We start from the raw sequence: 8,319 nt of genomic DNA, 5'->3' as shown, positions 1-8,319 counted from the left end.
CTGTCACTTGCTCTAAGGCACTTCCTAGCCTGAGTAAATGCAGCCCCCGATGAGGTGATGAGGTGTTGCTCCGAGGGGAAGGGAAGGTGTTGGTTTTCAGATGGGACGCGCACCTTGACTCAACCTAGCTGGGCTGTTGGTGCCAAGGAGATGCGGGAGTTGCTAGCTCTAGTTGGAGGCATCAAGCCACAGGGGTCCTTGTCCTGCTGGTCTCAGAATGTGGCCTGTGGCAGTCACTGAGGGATGGCTGCTAAGGCCCCCACCGTCGCAGCGGTCCAGGCCAGAAAGCTCTGGGAATCGCTGGCCCGCAAGCCACACGGCCGGGGAACCGGGAAATGATTGCTCCCAGGCGGAGGCTGCCTTGCTGCTTTCAGTTTTCATTGAGACTCGCTGGTTACTGTTTAACATCCCCACCCACGATTCAGTTTGTTTAGTAAATCGATCTCACTGTGAGAGTCTGGCCCCGGCCCCGTCGCCATTGAGCAAAGCTAATATTCTCCCGGCATATGGTCCCCAAAAATCTTTCCTAGAGATCCAGGGAAAAAACAAACAAACAAAACAACAAAATCCCAGTGCTACCTTTTCTGGAGCCCCACCCCATCTCCTGGCTGGCTGCAAACTTCCTGGCCCCCGGGGACCGTGCACCGCGGGACACCGCTGTCAGGGCCGGTAGGGACCTGCCGATGGGATGCGGCGCAAACCGCGCAGCTGAGTGCTTCGCGGGAGCTCCGGAGCCGCTGGCCTGGGTGAGTCGCTCAGCTCGCGCCTGGTGCCAGGGGAATGACCGGCTCCACGCCTCCCCCACCCCCGCTGTCCTGCACCGGGAGTCTCAGTTCCCCTAAGTAGGAGGTTGAGAAGCTGAGCACCCTGATCCCTAGGCCTGATATTAAGAGGCAGATCACCCCCAGGCCTCCTCCAGCCCAAGTGGGCTGAAGAAAGGGTGGAGGCTGCTGGAGTTTGAGAATGTTCAAGCCCTTTCCTCTTCTCCCTGGAAAAAGAGAGTAGAAGCTGCATTTGTTTGAGTGTCTTGGAAAGCTTTGGTGGCTGTCGTCGCTGGTCACATGCTTCTAAGATTTCTTGGTGTTGGGGGGTTCCCTGAAGTTTGGGGGGGGGAGTGTGGGTCCAAGCTAGGACACGTGACTGAATATTAAGGGACAATAGAAGTGTGAGGGTTGGTGCTTGGTGCAGAAGCATCCTAGCTATGGCCTATACTCAAATGTGATTCATATATTTTTCAGACATTTGGGGCTTAGGTGCCTTCTGATGATGCTGTTGGAGACAATTGTGTATTTTAGTAAAAAGACTTTGTGAAGATTTAGCCTATTGGATGTTGAGGTAATCCACCTTTGGATTAAATGACAGTTATGCAGTGTCTAAGAGGAATAAACCAGTAGGTGATAAGATCTAAGAAGGGCCTATGATGATCCCTACCTTAGGGGATGGGTTTTTAAGGGTGTCTGCAAATGGAACTAAAGTTTGCAAAACAACCTTAGTTTTCATTTGAGGACAAGGGCTAGAAAAATATAAGCACAGGAGCCCCAAACTTTGTGGGATAGCCTGCAAATAGGGAAGCTCAGTGATGGTAGCATTTCCTGTTCGCGCTTTAGTTACTTTATCTCACTTATTTTACACATGACTTGTTTCTTGTCACAGGCAGGTACTAGTCCTCTACTTTGGCTGTCACCATTCATAGTCCATCTTCCTGCCCCTCCCCTTAGCAGCCTCCCTCAGATCTCACACTTCTGACTCAGGCCACCTGATCTTCTGTGTCTGAAGGAAACCCTTGACCAAGTCAATGTGGAGATCGACAGCAATTGGCTTTCCCCTTGCTAGTCCCTTTCTCTTCACTTATAAGTCTGCAAATACGGGAATGTCAGCAAGCTTTAGGAAGGCACCCTTTACTAGGACATCACTGTAAAGATTTCAAGAGGCGTTTTATTCTGCAATTTTGGCTATAAGCTTATGGGACAACACAAATTAATTTTAGGGATTTTTAAAATACTCACCGTGGGAATAATAACTATAGTCTCAGTGCTCCATTTTTAAACTTCAAAACCGACAAGGAGATTTTCAGCAAGAAGTTGGCAACATTGTAAACACTGGCCTACATACCCTGTTGCAAGCCCAGTAAGTATATATTCATTAGAATGCTTCATTATTTTCGAAACCCTTGTTATTTCTATAAGTTCCAGAAGTAATTCTAGTTTGTAAAGGAACTTGCAAATTTTAGTACAACATAAAGAAAATGGCCGACCACTTGTGTGTAAAGCCTTTTTTGAAATTTGGGTTTGTATCTTCACAGTCTTCAAGTGTATAGCTCATGAGGGTTCAATGGCTTCAAAAGCTGAATAATGACTCATATTATATCAAAGTATCCACTCTAAACTATGCTTATGCCAGACACACTGAATGCCAACTTTTAAAATGTTGCCACTCTAAGGAGCCTTGCTAGTGCCGTAGGTAGTCTGTCAGTCTCATAAAATGTTGCTACTCTCTAGTTGAACAGTACTGTCCAGTTTGGAGATCACTATGTGAGGATTATACAAATCATCCCTGGGTGGGTGAGTCTGGGTAGTTAAGAGTTTTGCTTTGCAGGTGTTAACAAATCTTTGGAATGCTATCAAAGGGCTGGGGATGTAGCAATTGCCTAGCATGTCCTGCATGCTCAACATCACCATAGTATTTTGAGCTCATAAAAGATGCGCCTGTATTTATTACCATTTGTCCAAGGATGGCTGCAGATACTGGTTCCTGGTGAGAATTTCAATATTCTAAGTGTCATTGGTGGCCTCACAGTAGTTGTGATCTGTGTAGCTATTGATTAATATGCTTGTCATCTTCCTAAAGTAGGATTCTCATCCTAGGAGCAAGCACAGCTTGAAAGAAAGGATTATAGTTATGGGCTGTAGATTCTTTATCTTTGTCCTCTTTGCCTACTTTGCCATCACCATCTTCTTTCTTTCATTTTTCTTTACCAGTTCTTCCCTCTTCTTCTCCCCCCTCCTCCTTTTCCTCCTTTTCCTCCTTCAAGAAGGGGTCTTTTTTGTCCTACACTGGCCTGGCTTTGAGATTGCTATGACTTAATGGACGATCTTGACTTTATTACCTCTTCTACCTCTCCAGTTGTGAGATTACAGGTATGCACCTGTCATACCTGACTTAGGTGACGATAGAGAAAAACCTCAGGGATTTGTACATGGTAGGTAAACACTCTCCAGAGTGAGCTGTACTCTCAGCTCTCTTTGTTTTTTTCACACAGGGTAGACCAGGTTCACAGGGATTCTCCTGTGGTGGGATGCAGGGGTTAGCCACCATACCTTGCTGGAGTCTTTACAGTTATCCAATTTTCCAAATAAGGAAGTCTTACATCTGGCATTTTGAATGTCTTTGAGAACTGTACCCCAGGAGGTAGTGGTAAGAAGAGCTACGCCCTAGGCTAACTCCCCCAACCAACCATGGAATGCCATCCCTGGTGACCTCAGCAGAACATATACGTTGACATTATTTTTACCTTTTCTATAAATTGCACCACAACATCTCCTTGTTATCGAATTTGTACCATTCCTTTAAATAAATAAATGTGGGGTTTAGGAGACAGCTCCATTGGTAAAGGGCTTGCCACACAAGCCTAAGAATATGAATTTGCTCTCTAGAACCAATCTTGGGAAACCAGGCGCAGACTCTTATAATCTCAAGACATGAAGGCAAACATTGATACCTCGCATTTATGTGCTAGCCAGTCAATCCTTGAAGGGACACCCTGTCTCAAAATCTCAAAGTGGATTGTGACTGAGGTGCAACACTCATGTTTCTCCTCTTACCTCCATTCACTCACGTGTGTGGATACACACATTCATATACATGAACTTCTGTATATAATAAGCACACAAAGAAATTCAGTACAAAAGATAAATAACACCATGTTTAAAAAGAAGTTTCCCTGTGGGGGTAGCAAAATTAGTGATATTGTGATGCAACTGAAAGTACTTCTAATATTGTAAGGAACTATCCTCTTCTTGTCAATACCGCCATTCATACATGGGGATGGGTAATTTTACAAAGATGACTTACTCTCATACCTATGCAAGTGTGTACAAACTTATACACCCAAACACACACACACACACACACACACACACACACACACACACACACACACACACACACACTTAATATGTAGGTGATATTATTCTAAGCAATTTTCAAGTCTTTATAATTCTACAGAGTATTAATCTCTTTATTTTACATATAGCACAAATGAAACAGAAAGAAAGAAATTACGAACAGCATTCACAAGAGTCAAAGCTGGGGATTCAGGGACTTCCACGTGGCTCTGAGACAGAAAAGAAACCATGGATGCCTCGTGTATACAGTTGTTCAAGCCACAGCTGTTCCCAAATGAGGGGGTGTGAGGGATGAGACCTTGGCACGACAGGCAAAGCCATGTTCCTTTGCTGTTGGTCGGGAGACGAAGTTCTAGGACACAAAGTGGATATGGGAACTAGTACCTGCTGTGTCCTGTGCAGAGTTCCGCAGAGTTCCATTCTCACATATTTGGCACTGATGAAGTATCTCAACAGTCTCTTGCCCATTCACTTTAAGTGCACCTTAAAGAGTAGCTCTGCTTAGCCCTCCCAGCCTGTGTCTTAAGACATTGGAATAGACTGTCTTGTTTAGGTGGTAGAATCAGCTGATAGCATGGAATGCCACATTCTTCTTCCTACCTTTCATTAGGTCATAGTGGTTTTCTGTAAAACGCATAAGTATTTAAAAATGTATTATAAATGTATTTTAATACATAGGATAAAATGATTATTTGTCATTTTTTTCCTGAGACAGGGTTTCTCTGTGTAGGCCTGGTTGTCATGGAACGTGCTCTGTTTGCCAGGCTGGCCTTGAATTCAGAGATCTTCCTGCTTCTGCCTCCCAAGCACTAAGATTAAAGGTGTGTAACACCGTCGCCTGGCAATTTGTAATACTTTTAAAAATATTTGTTTTTAGTTTTGGCTATACATATTCATGCATGTGGAAGCCAGAAAAGGGTATGAGGTTCCCTGGAGCTGGAGGCACTGGTGTTGTGAGCCTACTTATATGGGTGATAGGGACAAAACTCTGCTTGTCCCCAAGAGCCCTGTGCTCTTTTAACTGCTCAGCCATCTCATGCTCCCGATTTACTTTAAATCATTAAATGTTCCCTAGTTTTATTTGCTCTTACCCCAAAGATTGTGATATGCATGCAAGCAAACAAAGGTCATATGACTTTTAAGAATCTATGAACCCCATAGCAACCTGTGACTGTGACTGACCCTGGGTCCCTACGGATGCCTCGGTAGACTGTCCCTGTCTTCACAGAACTTTTAGCTTTTGTGTGTGAAAGAAACTCATCCCAGCCTTGCTCATTGGCTTGCAACATTGTTTGGGCTTTGGCAAGACTCATGTATCAATCTCAGTGTTGTTGAGAGCAAGTACATAAGTTTAATCAGCTGTGATGTGAAGACCATATTCCCACATACTACAAACGATGTGGGAATTCTTACATTCTTTATATGAGACATACTCATTGTTGAGGAGCCATACATAGATATGACATACTGAAATATGACAGCAAAAGTTGACACAAACGTCAAGATAGTGTATCTCCATCTGCTCTGTGTTGGCTGAGATCACTTGGACCTGATGACTTAACTTTTGAAAGCATTTGACAACTTCTGTGTTTACATACTGTCTTAGGGTTTTATTACTGTGAAGAGACACAGTGACCAACTCTTATAAGGGACCTCTTATAAGGCAACTTTTATACGAGAAAACATTTAATTAGGGTTGGCCTATAGTTTCATAGGTTTAGTTTATTATTACGGCAGGAAACAGGACAGCGTGTAGGCAGACATGGTGCTAGAGAAGGGGCTGAGAGTTCTACATCTTGATGTGAGGGCAGCAGAAGGAGCCTATGTACCACATCAGGTGTAGCTTGAGCATAGGAGACCTCAAAGCCCACCCCTAGAGTGACACACTTCCTTCAACAAAGCCACACCTCCAAACAGTACCTCCCTCTGTGCCAAGCATTCAAACACATGAGTCTTTGATGGCCATCACTATTCGAAACACACACATACTATACTGGACTTTGTAGGTTCTGGTCTTTTTTGTTTGAGATTTGTAGAATCTGTAACTTAAAAATATTATATTTCTTGGGCCGGAAAGATAGCTTGGTCATTAAGAGCACTGTCTGCTCTTACAAAGGACCTGGGTTTAATTTCTTGCACCCACCTGGCAGCTGACAACTCTCTGTAACTCCAGTTCCAGGGGATTTGACACCATCATACAGACATACAAGTAGGCAAAACACCAATGCACATAAAATAACAATAAATAAGTCAAAATATTTAGAAAGTATTATACTTTTTATTTCAGATACCATGGTTAATGCTTGCAAATGAAGACAATTTATATTAACTTAGAAATAAGTTATAAGGATAGTACTAATGCATAGAAGGTGCCTAGAAAGCAAACAGAATTCAAAATCCCCACCTTCAAACATAAATAATCTACTGGGAAGACAAACACACACAGTAGTCAAGACGGAATACAGGGTTTGTAATTGCCATAATGCTGTGGAGAAACGGAAGCACAAAAGTGCATTTAGCTTAGTTCACCCAGAGAGATTTCACGGAAGAATTAATTCTGTTCTGATTAGGATGTGGTGGGGAGACTCAGAAGGGTGTTAGAAGCAGTTCGATTTCACCTGGAGGCGGAGTCCTGGCAGGAAACGAAGTAGGGCAGAGCCCAGGACCACAGGGTGGCTACAGTGGATATAGGTGACAACATCTGCAACTAGTTGGCTAGTCAAAAGGAAGGTATCCAAACCTAAGTAGACTGACCTACGACTAGTTTTTAGATTTGCAGAATTTTGGGCTATGGACTTAAAAGGGTGAGGTAATCAACAGAGTAAAGGGTTGGTAGCTTCATCCAGATGTAAAATGGTATACTCATGATGAAGAGCTAAGGATGGAATTTAGACAGTGAGAGAGTAGGAGAGGCTGAAACCCACTGGTACCCTGTTCTCTAAGCTTATGTAGCATTTGCTTTCTAGGCGCCTAGTCTTTTTGCTTCCCTTCTGTGCTGTTCTGAGGCTACAACTTAATGGTTCCTAAATTGGAATGGGCCTGCCTCAGGTGCAATGAAACCTTTCATTTGGTCACAGTTATAATTTTGAGTTTTTTCAACTATGGTCTTTCTACATGGGTTCATGTTAAAATTTGATCTGTTCCGTAGAGCTAAAATTTATTAGGTCATTCAGGAAAACTGTTTTATAAATACAAAGAACGCTGTTCCCTACTTTTGGTTAATTTTCAGCTGGGTAATTTTTTATTTCTAACAAGAGTTGTTATAACTGACAATATTCTTTTTTCTTAACCTCAGCAGCCCAATCTCTTGTAAGGCAATAGAGCCTTATGCAGGAACGAAATGTGACCATGTGTTAATTTCCTAATGTGCTCACTGAAAGGGCTGTCCTTTTACCAACAGAGCCCTCATAGTGTGACATATGACCACCACAAGCTACACTCTCTCTGTGTGATATCACTTGGCTGAGGAGGAATGCCACGTTTAGTTCCTCAAATGCACTATGCTAGCTCTGTGCCATCAGATGTGACATTTCTGTCAGTTGGAACACTCTTTGTAAGAGTCATCACTGCTTTCACCTGCTTCAACCTTCCAAGCCAATTTCTACTTATGCAGCAAACCTTCACTTACATGCCATTTAAATTTTTTTCCCAACCTTTTATCCCCACATGTTATTTTAATTGAGTTTTGTTCTTTCTCTGTTAATTTTTAACTTCATCAAACATGGTGGTTAAATGCTTGATGACGGTCAACCAAATATTAAGGTCTCTGATGGTAGGGACTATCATTAGGAGCGCCTACCCTCTGGGATAACTTCAGGAACATGTGCCTACCTGCTGAATATGTAACTGTAATGGGGAATAAAGGGACATGCTGATGGCAGGGTTATGCCATGTATTAAGAGCCTTATTTTAAAGTTCTGCCTTCTCTGTTGCAAATTAAGCCATGCTATTGTCTTAAGTTTCTCATGTTTGAGGGAGATGGACTTAAGAGAATTACTGTTCACTGAGATGCACATAGCTACTGAGTACTGGAAAAGTATTATTGATACCTGGAGAGAGGCCCATTAATTTTTCTTAAACGAACTCAAGAAGATAACATATTTCTTTTGTTTTTTTGAGACAGGGTTTCTCTGTGTAGCCTTGGCTGTCCTGGAACTCACTTTGTAGACCAGGATTGCCTCAAATTCACAGAGAT

General features: G+C 43.0%; 1 protein-coding gene across 2 annotated transcripts in view; it reads left to right on the top strand.

Annotated features, from left to right (window-relative positions):
• The first annotated feature begins 446 nt into the window (after positions 1 to 446).
• HNF4G (hepatocyte nuclear factor 4 gamma) overlaps positions 447 to 8,319 on the top strand; it is a 136,788-nt gene continuing 128,915 nt past the window's right edge. For both annotated transcript variants that reach the window (XM_084768113.1, XM_084768112.1), the window contains exon 1: positions 447 to 746. The gene's annotated coding sequence lies outside the window, so the exon portion shown is untranslated. The remainder of the gene's footprint in view (positions 747 to 8,319) is intronic.

Source organism: Acomys minous (assembly GCF_964271855.1).
Source record: "Acomys minous genome assembly, chromosome: 1".
NCBI classification, from domain to species: domain Eukaryota; kingdom Metazoa; phylum Chordata; class Mammalia; order Rodentia; family Muridae; genus Acomys; species Acomys minous.
This window is presented reverse-complemented; position numbering and strand designations above follow the sequence as displayed.